The sequence below is a fragment of the Octodon degus genome, unplaced genomic scaffold (genome assembly GCF_000260255.1).
Source record: "Octodon degus isolate 3935 unplaced genomic scaffold, OctDeg1.0 scaffold00052, whole genome shotgun sequence".
NCBI lineage: Eukaryota > Metazoa > Chordata > Mammalia > Rodentia > Octodontidae > Octodon > Octodon degus.
Window position 1 is genome coordinate 7,116,931 of NW_004524628.1, and position 17,819 is coordinate 7,134,749.

The 17,819-nt window shown below is 49.4% G+C and overlaps 1 protein-coding gene across 1 annotated transcript in view; it reads left to right on the top strand.

The window, feature by feature from the left end:
* Positions 1-16,533: 16,533 nt before the first annotated feature.
* Positions 16,534-17,819, top strand: part of Npas2 (neuronal PAS domain protein 2) — a 151,485-nt gene continuing 150,199 nt past the window's right edge. Inside the window, exon 1 of the mRNA XM_023717549.1 lies at positions 16,534-16,592. The gene's annotated coding sequence lies outside the window, so the exon portion shown is untranslated. The remainder of the gene's footprint in view (positions 16,593-17,819) is intronic.

A 17,819-nucleotide genomic window follows, 5' to 3' on the forward strand; every position in this document is an offset into this window, starting at 1 on the left:
AAAAAAAAAAAAAAAAAAAAATTTAAAAGAAGAAGTCAACAAATAACAAATGTTGGAGGGGCCATGTGGGGGCACGGGGGAAAGAACCCTTCTCCCCTATTGGTTGGAGTGTAGACTGGTACAACCACTATGGAAATCAGTGTGGAGATTCATCAAAAAAAGTAAAATTGGAGGTTCCATTTGACCCAGCTCTTTGTCTCCTAGATGTCTTCCCAAAAGAGCTAAAATCATCGCACCACAGTGACAAGAGCGCACCCCCGCTTTCAGCAGCACAGTTTATAACAACTAAATCTTTGAAGCAGCCCAAATGCCCACCAAAAGACGGATGGCTGTAGCAAATGTGGCGGTTACATACATGGAGTACAAAAGGATGAGCGAGTCATTTTTAGGTAGCTGGATACACCTCAAAATCATAATCTTAAGTGAAGTACATTGGACACATAAGTTTAACTATCACTCTCTCTTGCGTGAGATGCCGAAATGGTAAACAAAAAGCACAGCGGGGAATACATACCAGGAAGTAGGAAGAACATGCACAAAAGGGAAGGAGAACAGGGTAAGGGAAAGGGGAAGGAAAGAGGAAAAAGAGAAACTGAAAGGAAAAAATGAAAATAAAGCTTGGTCATACAGGAAGGTGTAAATCAGGGCAGGAAGAAGGGCTGAAGAAAAGGCAGTAGTTAAAAAGAATCAAGATACATTGTGTTCAGGTACAAAGCACTGGTGATACATGTAATCATTATTTGTGACAAGCACTAATTTAAAAATAAAGCTATAGAAGTACCGTGATGGAGCCCTAGTCCCCCTCACTCGCTGGCACCTGTGACACATCTGGCTCTTCCCCAGAGTCAAAACAACCATGAAAGGTCAGTGTTTTCAATGGATTCAGGACTTCAAGGCAACCACAACAGCACAACCAAAGTGCTCATGAAAGAGTGCTTCCAGAACTGCTGCAGGACACAGCAAGGGTAATGGGATGAGAGCGTTTGGAGTGTGTGGGGGAGACTTTGAAAGGGACTCGCGGCAATGTCTTTTACCATAATAATTGCATTTATTTACACACACACTGCAGTTTTTACTGCACCTCATCCTGGAGCCTGGAGGACTTGCTTTAGCAAGTGTCCTGTAGCCTAAAGCCTAGAGGGGGACATTTATGGTCTGTCTTTGGTGCCACAATTCCTTTGGCAGACTGCAGGAAGATTCAGCATCACCCTTGACTACCATGCGAGGATCAGGACTGTGGCCAGGGCCCAGAGTGAAGGGCTGACACAGGACTCTGCTTCCACCTGCTCTCCCAGGGGTGCCAAGGAATGAAGGGCAAACTGTCTCCCACCCACCACCACCCTGTCCTGTGGGTTCCCCAGACGGTACCCCAGAGATCTAAGTAGACCAGAAAGGTGAAGGGATCTCTTGTGGGCAAGTGGCAAGGGTGGGACACAGGGAAGCTGTGTGCCAGCGGACACAGAGCTACGAGGGCTGGCTGGCCTCACACTCAGTGGGTCAGGAAAGGATGCTCCAGCTACATGGGCTGAAGGGTGGCGGAGGAGTGGGTCATGGCTATCACCAGCTGCTGCGGTGTCAGGGACCCTGCCCATTCCTCTGGCTTGAATACCCTGAGTACTGGAATGCAAGCAGGAAGCTTAAGTCTGAGTCTAACTTCTCTGGGCTTCAGAGGGTCTCCCTAAAATGCACCCACCAGCACATTCTTTCTGCCTGTAGGCCCTGGGGTGCCGACCCTGGAGGGACCGCAGTTGCACTGTGCTGTTCTCGGTCTGGCTGCCCTTGTCACTATCTGCAGGGTGAAGAGCAGAAACAGGCACTGTTTGCTAAAGACACATGCAGGCTGCATCGCATCCTGCATGTGTCCTGCTCTTCCTACTGCTGCAGGTGTGGGTGACCTCTGAAGCCCACCTGTGCCCACCCTGCAGTTTCTCCCCACACCAGCACCTGGCCCTTCAAGCCCTGGGCACCCTCCCTGGCGCTGCTGTCCTGGATAAGCCTCCATCCCTCCCCCCTGGGCCAATACCATTCAGCTTCCACCACCATGCACTGTCCATTCACTTGATCCTCCAGGGTTGCTGGGTGGTACCCGCCCTCCTCCTGTGCCAGTCGGTACCCTGGAGGGCCACTGCCCACAGGCGTCTCACCAGTGAGTCGGCCCCATGTGGCACATAAAAAGCATGTGTGCCATCCCAGTCTGATTCCTGCCACTACACTTGCTTTTCTAAGAGAGAGAACAGTGGGGTGGGAATGGGATGACTCGCAGTGTTGTAAACTCTCACTAGAAAACACAGCCCCTCCCTGCCACACGGTGCCTGGGTGTGTCCCTCCTTCCTGTTCTACCGCTGTCCTTGTCTTTATGCCAGCAGAATACAATGTGTGGGTAAAGAGACTTCTGCCTGCTGGTCCCCAGGACAGGGCTGAACTCTAGAGGAGCTGCGGGACTTTACACAAGTCGCTGCTAGGGCTTCGGTCTACGGTGGGGGTCCCCCCAAAGCCTCGTGAGCTCAGAGGCAGGACTGACTACGTGGGCGCTGGAGCTGAGCGGGCCGTGAGCCTGAGCGGAAGAGGCGTCCCTGGGCGTGACGTGGCCGGTCGTTGCCCGCTCGGCGCCTCCCTTCTCCAGCTGGTTCCTGTCCACCCTGATGTGAGCAGACTTCTTTTACCCAGGCCCTGCCGCCATGCAGCAACACGCAAGGACCGAGACTTCCTCAGCTGTGAGCCGAAATAAGCCCTTCTTCTGGTAAGTTCAGGGACCCCGTGTTACGTCCCAAAGACAGCGAAGTGACTAAGATAGCTCCGCAACTTCCGTCTCCTTGTCTATAAGTTGAGTGTGATGGACTTCTGCTCCCAAGGTTGGTTTGATATGAAGGTGCAAAAACAGAGTAAAAGTAGAGCTGTGCCATCCATGTTTTTAAAACCTGATGGTTTTCATGAAAATCAAATTTTAAAAAGAAAAGCATACACACACAAACCTAAAACAAAGAGCTATACTCCCCAGGATGTTTTTTACAAGTGACATACAGAAATAAGCCTGATCTCACACTTGCCTCATCAGACTCTGGGCAGGAGTAGACTCCGCGGCTCCTGCCACCCTCCAGGAAAAGGGAGGACCCAGGAGAAGGCTGGGCAGGGGCATGCCCAGCGTGCAGCGTGCATAATATGGCCAAGACTTCAAGACATATCACTTCAGTTTAGCCATTGCACTGAAAAGAATCAAATTCATTTATTTGGAGGCAAATAGGAAAGAAACAAGCCAGGAGCGTGGAGGATGTGGAAGTTGGGTCTTCCCAAGGGCTGCTCCCCGTTTCTCATTTACCTAAGGAATCCCGGGGGCTGCATCTGTCTGGGTTCCCTGCCTTTTACGCATGCAAATCCCCAACCCCAAGGGAAGGCTGGCGGCACAGCACTGCCACAGTTCCGCAGTCTCAGGCTGAAGACTCGCCTCCATGCAGACCCCACGCCCACGTGGGCTCTTGGCAACACTCGTGCCATTCTTACGATCATCTCCACTATTTTTGTCATGTGCAGAAAAGCAATTTCTTCTGCTGTGCATGTGAGTCCTGGGGGCAAGGGGAAGCAATCCCAATCGGGTTTTGCCCAAGTTGTCTTTGGTATTTTTAGGAGAAGGCATTTTGCACATTTCGAGTGTGTGAGACAGCCTGTTGTCAGGCGGGGGAGGGGCCGCTTGCACAAGAGGCCTTGCTGCATGGAAGGAAAGGGTTCTATCCTGGGCCTGGCTCCATTTGCCCTGGCAACGCTGATGCACAGCATGTTATTGGCTTTGGAAAAGGTAACTTGGGGAAACGCGGCGCCTGGAACTCAGAGCCAGGGTAGTGACAGGCCTGCTGCGGGCTATGTCTGCAGCTTGGGCCCGCAACATGGGTAAAAGCTAAGGCCGCTGAAGGACAGGACCATCTCAGCCTGTCAGGGCAGCAGCGAGAAAATTCCATAGGCCAAGTGTGATCTACTTCTTGCAATTTAAAAGGCTGCAAGTAGAAGCCGGGCGCCCCGTTCACAGGTGGACCCTACCTGGTCTTCTCAGAGGGTAGAATCATCCAGGGGTCTCCCCAGGGCTCTGTGATAAGAACACTAAGTCCATTCCTGCCTCTCCACTCTCCGGACCCTTCCTCCTACACCCCCACTTTAAGGGTAAGGATTTCTACTTGAATTGAGATATCTCTCAGTGCCCCCTTTCTAGGTACAATTGCTACATACTCATAAAAAATATTTATTTAAATAAGAAGAATTTAAGAGAGGCACAGTATTCAGACCATGGCAGTGGACAGATGAATACCTCCTCCATCTGAATAACAGAACACATAAGGACTTCTCTGAGGACCTCAGTGGTCTTATGGCTTTAAACTCGAATGAAATTCTGCTTAACCATTAGGAATTTAATATTAAAAATTGCCAAGCCACTAACAATCCTAGCAGAAAAGCACCATATGGAAAAGTTATCAACATGTCTTTTCTGGAAGCAGAAAATCACTGCGATGTTTTGAAGTATTAAAAAAAAAAAGCCATTAAACACATTTCTGGGCATTTTTCCTCCTGCTGGTGTGAGAGCAGCACTCCCATTAGTGACAGAGGAAGCCCGGGGCCTAATTGCAGGTGACGGCTCTGAATTGGGCACAGGAGCCAGGCAAGCTGCCCACGCTGAGCAGGGGCCATCGCATGGCCCAGGTGCTGGGCCGGGAAGGCTGCCCTTCTTCCCAGAGGCCTTGACTGTCACCTGTGTCAGGCCTAAGTCACGCTTCATTAGTGACTCTTGCCCGCCCTCTGTCTGGCTCCCCATCCTGCAGATCGCTCCTGTCTCTCTGTTCAGTTCTCACAGCCACAATCAGCAGTGATACCTGAAGACTGCTTCATGACACATCAGCTGGACAGGAGATGCTGGCAGGGAGGCGGGCCACACCCTGACTCCTCCATCTACCCAGCGCCAAAGGGGGCCAGTGGGCAAGGCCATGAGGGACCTCAGGGCGATTCCTTGAAAGCAAGGGTTGGGGCGATGTGGTGTTGTTAAGAACGCTCTTCCTGTGTGATTCCGCAACTTCATTTCCATTCAAACAAAGATCTGCAAAATTCCCCTCGTCTTTCCCTCAGAGCTGTGCAGCAGCTAGACAGAGCCTTGTTAGGAAATTCGGGGAACAGGTGAGAAGAGGGCCACCATGAGGTCCAGGTGGTAAGCCCTTCAGCTATACTTGTCCCCCACTACAGAATATAGCACCCCCTCTAAGGCCCCTTGCAAAGGGAGATGAATCATCCCCAAGCACTTCCTGTGTTCAAGCGTGTTTTATGGGATATGACTGAAACATATGATGGGTGTCTAAATAAAAATAATTTATTACAGTGAAAGGTGCACTGCTGTGAAGCCTCATCAAAATACTCCCCTCGCTTTGAATGCATCCCATCATTCTTGTTGCTTTCTGAAGCAGTTCTGGTAGTCCTTTATCCTAAGTTTCTTAACAAGGTGTGATAAGAAAGAAAGAAAGAAAGAAAGAAAGAAAGAAAGAAAGAAAGAAAGAAAGAAAGAAAGAAAGAAAGGCAGACCCATAGAAAATAGCACTGCTGAGTGCCTCCAGTGGAAAGGCAGACCTGGAAAGCCACATCAGTGTGTCCTCATCCTCCTTATTCCCTTATTCACTGGCTCTGGCTCATGCGACTTCTGGCTTTTCCTCAGTGTAAAAATGACTATGAAATGAAAGCTTTAGGAACTGATGCAGGCCACTGAGGGAGCCATCACAGCGCAACTACAGCCATGCCCGAAGGAGGAACCAGAACAGGCTCCGAAGGGGGCAAGAACAATGCGAGACAGGGGGAAGCTTCTGAGTGAGGTGAATGTCAATGTATCTTTCACTGTAATTTCTAAAATTTATACAGTAACCCTATTTTTGTGACCCCACCGGGCATGTGCCCAGTCCCCTGAGCTGAGCATTACGCAGCCCCCACAGCTGGGTGTTGGAGCCCTGCTTACCATGTGTGGTGTTTAAGGAAGGCAGCATCGCAGCTTGCGATAGTTTAGCGGCATGCCTACACTACAGATGACTACCACATCCGTGTCTGGTGGACTCTGGGGAGCACAAGGGCTGGGCCAGCGGGGTGGCTGTGGACTTGTGAGGGGACACCACGCAAGCAAGCTGCTGTGGATACCCGATCTCACAGCACGGGCACTGCCCTGGCAGCCAGGACGAGAGGCCCCAAGTGGCTTCTCAGCCCCTTTGCCCTGTTCCCATCCTAACTTTTTTTCCTTTTGCTCAACAAAACGTAGAATTTAAGCCGGGGTCATAGCCACTTTCCCTGTTGTTGGCACAAAATCCCCGATACCCAGAACCTAAAGGCAGGGAGGCTTATTGCAGCTCACGTGGCAGTCCACAGCTGGCTGGCTCCAAGCCAGGATAGCATGGCCCGGGGCCCTGGAGAGAAGAGCTGCTCAAGCATGGGGGACAGGAAGCGGGGAGTGAAGAGAGGAGCCGGGAAGGGCGCTGTGACCTTCTCAGCCACGCCCCCAGCGACCAGCTCTCCTGACCAGGCCCTGCCTCCTAACAGCAAAGCAGCCCTGAACCCTGAAATCTAATCAGTCACCTTCCAGAGGTCGCACCTATAATCCCATGAAGCTTATGGGTGACATCTATGTTTAAGTCATAGCAGCAGGGCTCGAGGGACCCCTCACTCAAGCATTTGCTGTCAACAGAATTTCTGCACTTACGGGTGCCAGATTCCCAGTGGGGGCAGCTGCGAACCAGGGCCACCCACAGCACCATGTGGGCCCAGCTGAGCTGTGGGGCGCTGGCCTATAGCTCCTCTGCTAAGGGAACCCTTCGGAAGTGCAGCAAGGGACTGTGGGGAGAGTGCCTAGCAGGGAGGATAGGGCGGCTGATGCCACTAAGCCCCCAGTTCCAGAGCTCAGGAAGGAGACAGAAGGGGTCAGCGGGAGGCAGGGTGGGAAACTGCCTCTAGGGATATCAGGGGCACAAACCAGAGGATGGGGGTGCAGAGGACACAATTATGTATATCACGTGATCCATCATGGGTCACCACCATTGTGGGAGTGACACTGGGGAGCGCACCAGGCCTGATACCCAACACTCGCAACTCACAGGAGAATGGAAGCTGACTCCTGGTTTTGGGGAGTTCAGCCATGGTCAGCTGGTCCCTAGCTAGGTGGGACTGTCGTGGCGGAAGGCCCTGCTTAGTTCTTGGCAGCCAGGAAGCAACAAAGGGGAAACAGAAGCACCAGAAAGGAAGGGGCCAGGTCCAGACACCGATTCCAAGCTCATGCCTCTGTGATCCACAGCAAGTGTGGGAAATGATGGAAAACGGGAGGGAGGTGGGTTCAACTGGGTGCAGGTGGGCCCTGAGCTCCTTAGGGAACAAAGACTTGACTTGGTGGCCACTGGAAAAGCATGAGGGTGTAGAGTTAGAGGCTTGTGTCAGACAGCTACCCACAAGACCCTGTGGCTTTGGTGGCTGGGTGCATTCTGATGGAAATTCAGGAAGCTGTGCAGGGCAGCAGGGGTATGTGACCGCCAGGGCATGCAGTACAGCAGCTGTGCAGCAGCGGTACACAGGGATGCCAGGATGTCCACCCCAGGCCAGCTGAGCCAGTGCGCACCACTCAGTACAGTGCCCACCCTGCTGTGTGGCTCTCTACACCCGCGCCCGTGGGCACGGGCTTTTACATCAATGAGCTTCTCATTAGGCTTTCCATTTGCAGAGTCTTGGTCGTCAGTCTCTTGTGAAGCCTCCAGCGTGCATCACAGCAGGGATGGCAAAGCCCTCCCAGGGGCCCAGGACCCTCTCTGTTCTCTTGCACAATCTGCATCCTGCAGTTGCTGTGGCCAGTGGGAAGGACAAGGAACATTCCTAATCAGGACCGAGCTACAGAAGGGTAGACTGAAGTATGTTCTGTTGAGTGTTCACATACAACAGAAATGGAAAGATGAGTGAAAGCAATACGAGGGAGCGAGAACCTGAATGACAGAAGACAGAGGGCAGAAGGAGGGAGGGCGCATCAAGAGAGTTTAGCTTTCAGGTTCGATCGCTGGAGGAAAGTTCCACCATTCCTTGGAGTGGGCGAAGGAGCTGGGGTCAGTGAAAGAAAAGGACAGAAAGCAAGTGTTGGACAGGCTGAGGCGGCGATGTCGGAGGGGGAGTATCGGCCAGCTGCTCGCAGGATCTCAGGCCTAGGTTCGAGCAGCTTGGGAACAGGGAAGCCCTGAGGAGCGAGGAGGAGGAGGAGGAGGAGGAGAGGAGCAGGCTGGAGCTCAGGAAGCTGCTCACTGTGGGTAGCAGGAGGAGAAACAAAGGCAAGGCAAGGGCATGGAGGAGCAGCATGGGCCAGGCCTTGCTGTGAAGGAAGCGTGAGGTGGAAGGAACGAACAAACAAACGAGTGAATGAACACACGTTTCCTTGTTCTTCTCACTGGCCACAGCAACTGCAGGATGCAGATTGTGCAAGTCTTCAAGAAGGAAGAGTTGGATACATATGTTACGATTAATTTTGTCATTGATTGTTCATAATTTCTCCAGACATAATTCCCATGCCATACAATTAACTTGTGTATATGTATAATCTCATGGGTTTGAGGGAGTTGCAGACTTTACCACAATCAATTGTAGGTCATTTTTCACAATTCCCCATGCCCTTATCCACCATGTTCCAAGTTACCCTCTCCTTAGAAGCAGGCAACCACATCTAGTTTCTGTCTCTGGGGATTTGCCTATTCTAGACTGTCATGTAAATGGAATCCTTGGTCGCTGGTCCTGGGCTACCTTCTGTCCTTCCAGTGTCACTCATGCTGTACCATGGATTGGTACACCATTGCCCTCTATGGTCAAATAATCATCTATCACATAAATATGCCACACTTGCTTCTTGGTTCCTCAGAAGACAGGTGTTTGGGTTGTTTCCAATTTTCGGCTTGTATAAATAATACTACATGGGGCGGGGGAGATAGCTCAGTGGCATAAGCGCCTGCCTGGCAAGTGCAAGGTCCCGAGTTCAAGCCCCAATACAAATAATAATAATAATAATAATAATAATAATAATGTCAATAGATAAATGATGAAGCTTGAATGTTCACATGCAAGTTTTGAGGTGGACCTTCATTTTCATTTCTCTGGAGTATACAGTTAGCAGTGGAACTGTCTGTTGTCCCAAGTGACCCCCTCATCTACCGTCACCACTTCTCCACAACCTCACTGACACTCGTTAGTTTCTGTTTTGCTCTCCTAATTATAGGCGACCTAATGAATGGAAAGTAGCCTTAATTTGCATTTTTAATGATAATAAACATCTTTCTATGTACTTATTGTCCCAGTATATAATCTTTTTTGGAGAAATTCATATCATTTGCCCAGCTTTTAAGTGGATTGTGTTTCATTAGTGAGTTAGAAGAGTACTTTTTTTTTTTTTTAAACTGAGGGCCTTTCCAGTGAATGAGCCACATACTCAGCCCTTTTTATTTATTTATTTTTTATTTTGAGACAGGGTCTTATTAAATTATCAAATCACCCAGGCTGGGCTCAAACTTGTGATCCTTGTGCCTTAGCTTGCCACAGTCCTGGGATTACAGGCATGTACCACATACCTGGCTTCTAAGAATTCTTTATCTGTTCTAGGTACAACAGCAGTCTCCCTTATCCACAGTTTCACTTGCTACAGTTTCACTTACTGATGCTCAACCCAGTCTGAAAATTCTAAGGAAAGTTTCACAAATAGTTCATAAGTTGAAAAGCTTCTGTTACAGAGCATTGCGATAATTATTCCATTTTATTATTAGTTGTTATTGTCATTATTTTGCTGTGCCTAATTTATAAATTAATGTCATCATGAGTGTGTAGGCTCTGAGAAGAAGCACAGGGCAGGAAGGTTTTGCACTGTCTGCGGCTTTCGTCATCCAGTATGGGTCCTAGGATGGAGCTCCATGAATCACGGAGAGCCACTGCATGTGACGGACAGATACTTTCTCCCATTCTGTGGGTTGTCTTTCCTCTTTTTTGACAGCATGATCACAAATTTTCACACTTGGCTGAGTCTAATTTGTCTTTTTCTTCTTTGGTGGCTTGCACTTTCGATATTATGTCTAAGAATCATTGGCCAGATCCAGACCTTAACCGTGGCGGTTTTTCTTCTTCTAGATGCCTTTTTCTTCTATGGCTTTCATGGTTTTAGTTCTCCCTGATGGTCTGAACATGGATGTCAGCAGAACTCCCTCAAAGGTTGGTGGATACAGTGTGCTGGCCCTGGGTCAGAGGCCTGGGGTGGTAATTTGTGAATCTGCATTTCTAACAAGTTCCCAGGAACTTCATACTCTGAGTTATGAAGGTTCAAGAAAATGAAGGATGCCCAGAAGCATCTTCAGTTCGCAAGTGAAAAGTCTTTAAATCAAAGTTGTAGCTACCAGGGCCGGGGAGATGGATCAGTAGAATAAGTGCTTCCCTGGCAGGCGCAAGGGCTTGAGTTCAATCCCTGGTTCCGGGAAAAAAAAAACAAAACCCAAAAAACGAAAGTCCATCCAGGCCATGGACACTTGGGACAACTTGAACATCATTGATATAGTAAAAAGAAAGGCAATTTTAGTATCAATTTGTGGAATTTAAGAAAAATCTATTCAGTTGGCATCATGAAAGTATCTTTTAAAGCTTTTATTTACCTGAAGGGGCAAGAATCTGAAGAAGAAGAAGAAGAAGAAGAAGAAGATTCTTGTGTGCAATCCTGTGTGTGCCTGAACATCCGGGGAGGTCAGCTTTATCCCAGAACCGCTCTCACTGTCGGCACCAGTGTTCCACTAAAGCCGTGGGGTAAAGTTCTTGCTCACCAAAATCTGGCAACAAAGCCTACCTGACAACTCCTGCTTCCCCATACAGGAAATACACCCTCTCTGCCTGCTTGGGAGGGGCTATAAATAGCTCCTTTGGGAACATTTTTCTATAATTAGCTTTTTACTTCCAATGAACTGTGCATAATGAATTTCATATCACTAGATGTTCTTCCTCCGGCGAAGTATGGGGCAGATGATGTGTTTGTCAGTAATGCAAAAGCTTAACTACCAGTGGTTGCTCAGAAGCCAGAGAATATAAAAGTGAGACAGAAGTGGGAAACACTCTAGGAAATGAACAAAAAACACCCACTTGGGTGTGTATGTACTTGTGCGTGTGTGTGTGTGTGTGTGTGTGCGTGTGCATTTACACACAAGCTCCTATACTCAGATGCAAGGAAACAAATCAGAATCAACTCTTCATGGCTAGGTGAAATGGGACAGGAGCTGAAAATACCAAAGACACGGGTCAATGGGTGTCAGCACCGCTCTTTCTCTGCCCATTCCTCCACCGTGCTCCTGGGGCTTGCCCGACAATGCCTCTGCACCACCAGAGCTCAGGCCAGGAGTCGACGCCCCGTAGAGTGCAACTGATTTCTTCTCCATGGGCAGTGCTTCAGTTCTGACTCCACAATTCCTTCTGAACTCCCAGCTAATTGCAGAGCAAAGCACCACCTCCCATCCTTCTGTCTCTTTCACGGTTCACCCACACTCGCTGCCCTCGCACTTCCCGCCCCCCAATAACTCACAATGCCCAGTACGCAAACGCTTTGCTTCTCCTCTACCCGAGTAATCAAGAGATACACTCAGTGTTCAAAAAAAATTCTTAAATGACAATAAAAGATACATTGTCAAGAATGATGGGGTAAGTGTTCAAAGTGAAGGGAAAGATTTGGGGTATTTTGAGGGTGGTGAGTAGCAATGTGTCTTTTACTGTAACAAATTTTTAAATTTAAGTATTCATGATATTTTATGACCATGTCTTGTTGATCAACGATTTATGGCAATTTCTATCGAATAAACATGCTACAGTGCACCCCCACCCACCTCATTCGAGGCATCTGGCACTGGGAGACTTCTGGCTTTTCCCCAAACTCAAGATGATCACAAAAGGGAAATGTTCAGAATCAATTCAGGGCATCACAGCAGCCAGGACAACACAACTAAAGACACTCCCAAAAGAGGACACTTTAAGACTACTTCAGAAAGTAAGAACAACGGAGCAAGTCTGCTCAAAGCGAGGAGAAGGGTTTTTTAAGAGGGATTAATGGCAATGTGTCTTTTACTGTAATAAAATTTGAAGAAATTAAGCCAGGGATATAGCTCAGTGGCACAGCACCTGTCTGGCAAGTATAAGGTCATGAGTTCAATTCCTGACAGAAAAAAAGAAAGAAAAAGGAAAAGAAAGAAATTAAGCAAGTGCTATAGTTTTGGATCACACCTGTATCTCCCATCAGCTTTAGATGTCTATTCTCTGTTTCACAGGTCCACTCATGGTGGGATTGTGTCATTGTGGGAGGGTTTGAATGCCTCCCTAGAGCAAGTACAGCTTCTCTTGTGCAGTGAGAAAGACCACATCCCTGGCTACTACCTCAACCAGCAGGATAGCCAGAGGCTATGGGTCAGTACAGCATCATCCCTGGGCCAGGACCTACTCTGGTCTCCTGTTCTAGGGCTGAGAGAAGGAAGCTTGAGTTTCCCTGAGCCCTTCCCTTTTAATGACACAAACCCACACCCATGCCCAGCCTGCAACCCGCTCTTGGTTCGAAGATCACGTTTATTTACAAGAGGCTACGCCCATCCAGCTCTTTGCCAAAGCCCAAGTACTGCTGATGGTGAGCTGCCAACATGCCGGTAGCACACACACTGACCCATGGACTTTGTTTCCTTCTATGAGTAATTGGGATCAAGTGCTGCTCTTTTGCCAACCCTGACCCTTCATCTTAGAGCCCTATTTCGAGCTCTTGGAAGACAGCCACCTTAAGAATGGAGTGAAGATATTAATAACTGATGCACTGAGAGAAGAACAAGAAAAAACAGAGGCAAGAAATGTGCAGGGAAGTGGCAAGACTGCTCGGGCAGCTCGCATTCCCCAGCAAGACCTCTCAGAGAAGGAAAGATGCCGGGAACATTTTTGTGGGCATCCAACATGTCTAAGTGGCTGGCTGGGGAAAGCAGCTCGGGCTGGGCAGTCTTCAAAGCCAGCCTCTTGCTTTCCCTGCCACACATCTACCGGGTGGCCCAGGACACCTTGGGCCTATCCAAGCCAGATTCCTTATCTGCTAGCTGCAAATAATAAATCACCTTTCTACAGGACCTTAGAAAGATGAAATGAGGTCATGTAACTGCCTGGCGCATAAATATTAGATAAATGTCACCTTTTATCACTGCAAACATCATTTATTAAGATATCATTTTTTAAAATCCTCTTGTCCGGACAATGCTAATCAGAATTTTAAAAACAGGAATGGGCTGTAAAGCCATGGAGAGACACGGCGGGAACCTAAGTGCAGACGACTCAGTAAAAGAAGTCAAACTGAAAAGGTCTCGGCACTGTAGCATTCCAACTGCATGACATTCTGGAAAAGACAAAACTATGGAAATAATAAATACGTCGGCAGTTGCCAGTGGTTAGTGGAGAAGGCGAGGAGAGCAGACGGCAAACAAAAATTTGAGGGAAGTAGAGCTGTTCTGTGTGATGCTTTCACGGGGAATTCAGGGCTTTGTCCGTCGGACCGAGCACACAGAACTGAAACACCAACAGTGAACTCTAACGGGGGCTACCATTTGGGCTCAGCCTCACTCACAGCGAAGGCTCAGCAGGCCTGGTGAACATCCCACTGCGGGGCGGAGGGGCCGCGGTGGTGGTGGAGACAGGCATGACAGCGCTGCGCAATTTTATCATGAGCCTGAGTCATCTTAAAAACCATTTTTGATTTTGTTTTCCTTTCTTTTTTTTTTTTTCTTTTTTTCTTTTTTGTTGTTGTTGTTGTTGTTGAGACAAGGTCTTACTATGCAGTTCAGGGTATCTTTGAATTCACTATGTGGCCTACATTGACCCTGAACTCACAGTGATCCTCCTGCCTTCACCTCTCAAGTACCATGATTGGGAGAGCGCCTCAACTCCAGGCTTTTTTTAAAAATCTCTTGGAAGAGAAGCTATTGGGGCCTGAACTCAAACTTTATAATTGGAGTGCATGAAGGGACGCTCAAGGAATACAAACAAAGATTATTCTCAGGCTGGGGAGATAGCTCAGTGGTTTAAGTGCCTGCCTGGCAAGTGCAAGGTCCTGAGTTCGATCTCTAGTACTAAGAAAAAGAAAGAAAGAAAAAAGATAGATAGATAGATAGATAGATAGATAGATAGATAGATAGATAGATTACTGTCAAATGCCTGTACTGTGCATTGAGTCATTATGCTTACTCAGGTGTGTGAGCAGGCAGCACACATCTGTAGACCATTTTTTCCTTATAGTCCTTGGAAGCTGTGCAGTTCGCTGTGGGACATCAGCTGAGGCCTCAGGGCTTTGTCACTTCCAGGCTCTGCCAGCCCAGGTTTCCTTCTTGGGTCTTCCACACCAGCATGCATGTGAGTATTTCATTCTTCTATTTGCCAAGCACAAGATCTAACAGGCGGGAATGCAGAGCCAAGCCTTAACGCTACCAGGCAGGCTGCACAAGGCCTCTACTGTCTCCTGGCTGCATCCTTGGGCCCAGGACAGGTTGCGGCATCCGGCACACTTCTCTTCTGTGAAGCCTTGACAGCTCCAGTGACCTTGGTCTTTGCGACAAGGGGTGAGCATTCTTGATTCTTGTATCAGTGCTCATCCGTCCTAGCCTGAGTCAGCCTCAATTCCTGGATTCCAAGGCCAATCCCTCATGTTTCCAATATCACTGCACCTTCTGCCTAGGTTGTTACTTTTTCTTTTCTTTTCTAACATCATGTTATTCTACCTAAAAGGGTGTGAGTTTTTATTTTATTTTTCTTTGGAATTTTAAGTGCAAAGCTGGTATCCAGAGGGAACCATTGACAAAGCAGCTTCTGAACACTCATATAAAACAAACAGCCTTCTCACCTCATGATTATTTAGAAAAATTGTGGTACCACACAGCAGCGTAGCCTACCCATAGCACCTATCCTAAAGTCTGTGTTTAAGTCACTGCGTGTCCTAGCATGGGTTTCAGGCCCTGGGTTAGGGCTACCATTATTCTAGTGGCCCACACATTCTTGCCCCTGTGTAACACTAAATAGGGACACTGATTGTCACACACATTGAGAAATTAGTTAGATAAATATTTTAATTACAGCATGCCACAGATTCAACTTCTAATGGAAGAAAATGGCCAAGTAAATGGTGACAACTCTGTCAGTTATTTCACAATATCGCCCAAGGCTGATACAAGGGACAACCAAATAAGACACTTTGATCATCTCTTCTTCATTTTTCTTTGAAAACTATATGGGACTTGGGGACATCGCTCCAGCACTCAGCCAATACAGTCACATCCTTTCAACGGCCTAAAGACTGGGAGTACAAGGTAATTTCTGTCTAGAAACACAGTTTAAAATGCTTCTCTTGCTTTGTGAGACCCATTGTGGAAAGTGCATAAATTATGATGTGGTTTCACTATTACCTGGTTAATGAAAAATCCCAGTGCCAAGGCCACTTCCAAGAAGCCACTTCCTCAGAACCCATGTGGCACTTTATCTCTGGGCACTCACCCTATTTAGTTCGCATTTATCCATGTCTCAACAATATAAATCCTTTGTATAAATCCATGTTCCCTTGATCCTTTGCAGGCCAAGCCCAGCCTGCCTCACAGCACCTCTTCACCCACAGTCAGGGGGTGAAGAACTGTCACACGCACCCAGCAAATGGGGGGTAAACTTTCCCCTGCAGCTCACCTCCGAATTTGGGGAAAGGGCACAGCCTTCCCAGAAGCCCCTCTCCAGCATGACAGGATGAACACTAGATGGGATGGAGTTTGCAGAAAGCCATCTCATACAGGCCACCGCCACAACAAACAGGAAGAAGCTGCACTGAGTACAGTATCTTACTGGATGGCCGATAAAAACAGGGCATAGCAAAAATACTCTACACAATTATTTGATGAATTATTTTTACAGGCCGCTTCAAGGTTCCTAAAAGATCACTTAGTGATTGTCCAAATTCCCAGAGGAAGGGGGGAGGGTGGAATCGTTCTCAAAGCAATAAAAGGAAGGTAGGCGGTTTTCAATTCTTCATTAAATCCGGTTAAAAGTGCACAACCTCATCCCTTCATAGATGAGTCACAGCAAGGCTTTGAGGGCAGGGTAAAGCTTACTTGTCCGGAGGAAAAGAGCAAGGAGAAAAACAAAGGAGAATAAAACAAAGTTTAATAATTTGTTTCTCCTTTTTGGAGAAGAACTTCAAAATCATGGTGGGCCAAATACCTCCTGTCTTTCTTGAAAAGCCCTTCAAGTCGGAAGGGAGTCCAAGAATAACAGCGGCTCTCAGGATATTCAAAGCTTCTTGCAGTTGATTATTTTTCAGGAGGAGAATTAGACAAAAATAATACAAGTGGGAAATAAAGCGAATGACCTACTTTACAGGGGGGAAAAGGAGTTCAGCGCCAGCGTTTTGATCTAATGACGGTGTGGGGTTGCAAGCCCAAATAAGGCTTGGCTGGGTGAGGGCAGGACCCAGCCAGCCCCTGAGACTACTTGGGGAGCCATCCTCAGTCCCTGCTGGGGCAAAGGCCTCAGGAGACCCCTTCTGGCCGCCAAATAGGGTATGAGAAGGGTGAGGGGTGTGAGGGGGGCTGTCCTTTCCAACCACTTGCTAGAACGCGCTAGCTACACAGTCGTGCGGAAAGGGCTGGGAGCTCGGAGTGCGCGCCAGGAAATGCACCTAAGCCGAGCCAGCCAAAGGGTGACCTTCGTGGGTGGGGGCGGGGACGTCTCTGCTCTGGGGCATCTACAGGTGCCACAGCCCGGGCTGTAGGAGCCTGCGGGTTTGCGGCTCCCACCTCGGTAGGCCCACAGACTCCCCTTTCCTTCATGTGCCTGGGTCTCGGAGCCCCACTGAGCATCACACCGAGGTTCCGGCTCCCGGGGACCGTGGACGCGCATCTGTCTGCGCTCCCGCTCGCAGGCGCTTGCTAAACCTCCCTGTTTTCTCGCGCGCGTCTGTCTCCAGCTTCTCTTTTTCTTGGATTCTCGCCTGTCTCCTCCCACAGAGGAAAAAAAAAAAAAAAGGTCACGTATGTTTGGAAAAATATGTAGGTCAGTGGAACATTTCCTGCACTGGTGCAAAGAGAGGAGGGCGGCGGGGGAGGGGGAGGGCGAGCCCGACTCCGCGCGCCCAGCCGCAGGCCCACGCTCGGGCTCAGGGGCTCTGGGGGGCGACAGCCGATCCCTTTCCATCCTTGACCCATTTCCCTGACTGGCTACTCCGCCGCCTTGGAAGAGGCGCTGCTCACCTCCCCGGGGCGAACGCGCCCACCTTCATCTCCAGGTCCCCGACCCCCCACCCCGCCACGCCAAGAGAAATCGAAAGGGTGCCCGCAGAGACGCGCCCTGTGCCCTAGGTCTGGGCCCCGTGCAGACAGTCGAGATTGGCGTGGAAAGGGTGACGGCTGCGTGCTCGTCCTCCCCACGCGCGGGACAGAAGATCCCGTGCCAGCCCCGAATGACAACTTTCGCGGGACGTGGGCTAGCAATCCCGCATTGCTCCCCCCACCCGAATCTCTGCGCTCACCTCGAAGCACCCCGCAACCCACCGCCCAGCCACCCCGCGCCACTAAGCCCTCACCCCCACCCAGCGCCCAGTGTCTGGCTCGGACCCGCGCGTCCCTGGGCGGTGGCTCTGGGGGCGCCGGGGATCTGCGCCGCTGGGGGTTCCAGGGGTCAAAGTGCATGAGGACCTCGGTGCGTATCCTACGCCCGGTCCCAGCCCGCGCAGACCCCCAGCGGTGGCTCAGGGAAGGAGGGAAGAGGGAGGAGGAGGGGGAAGGGGA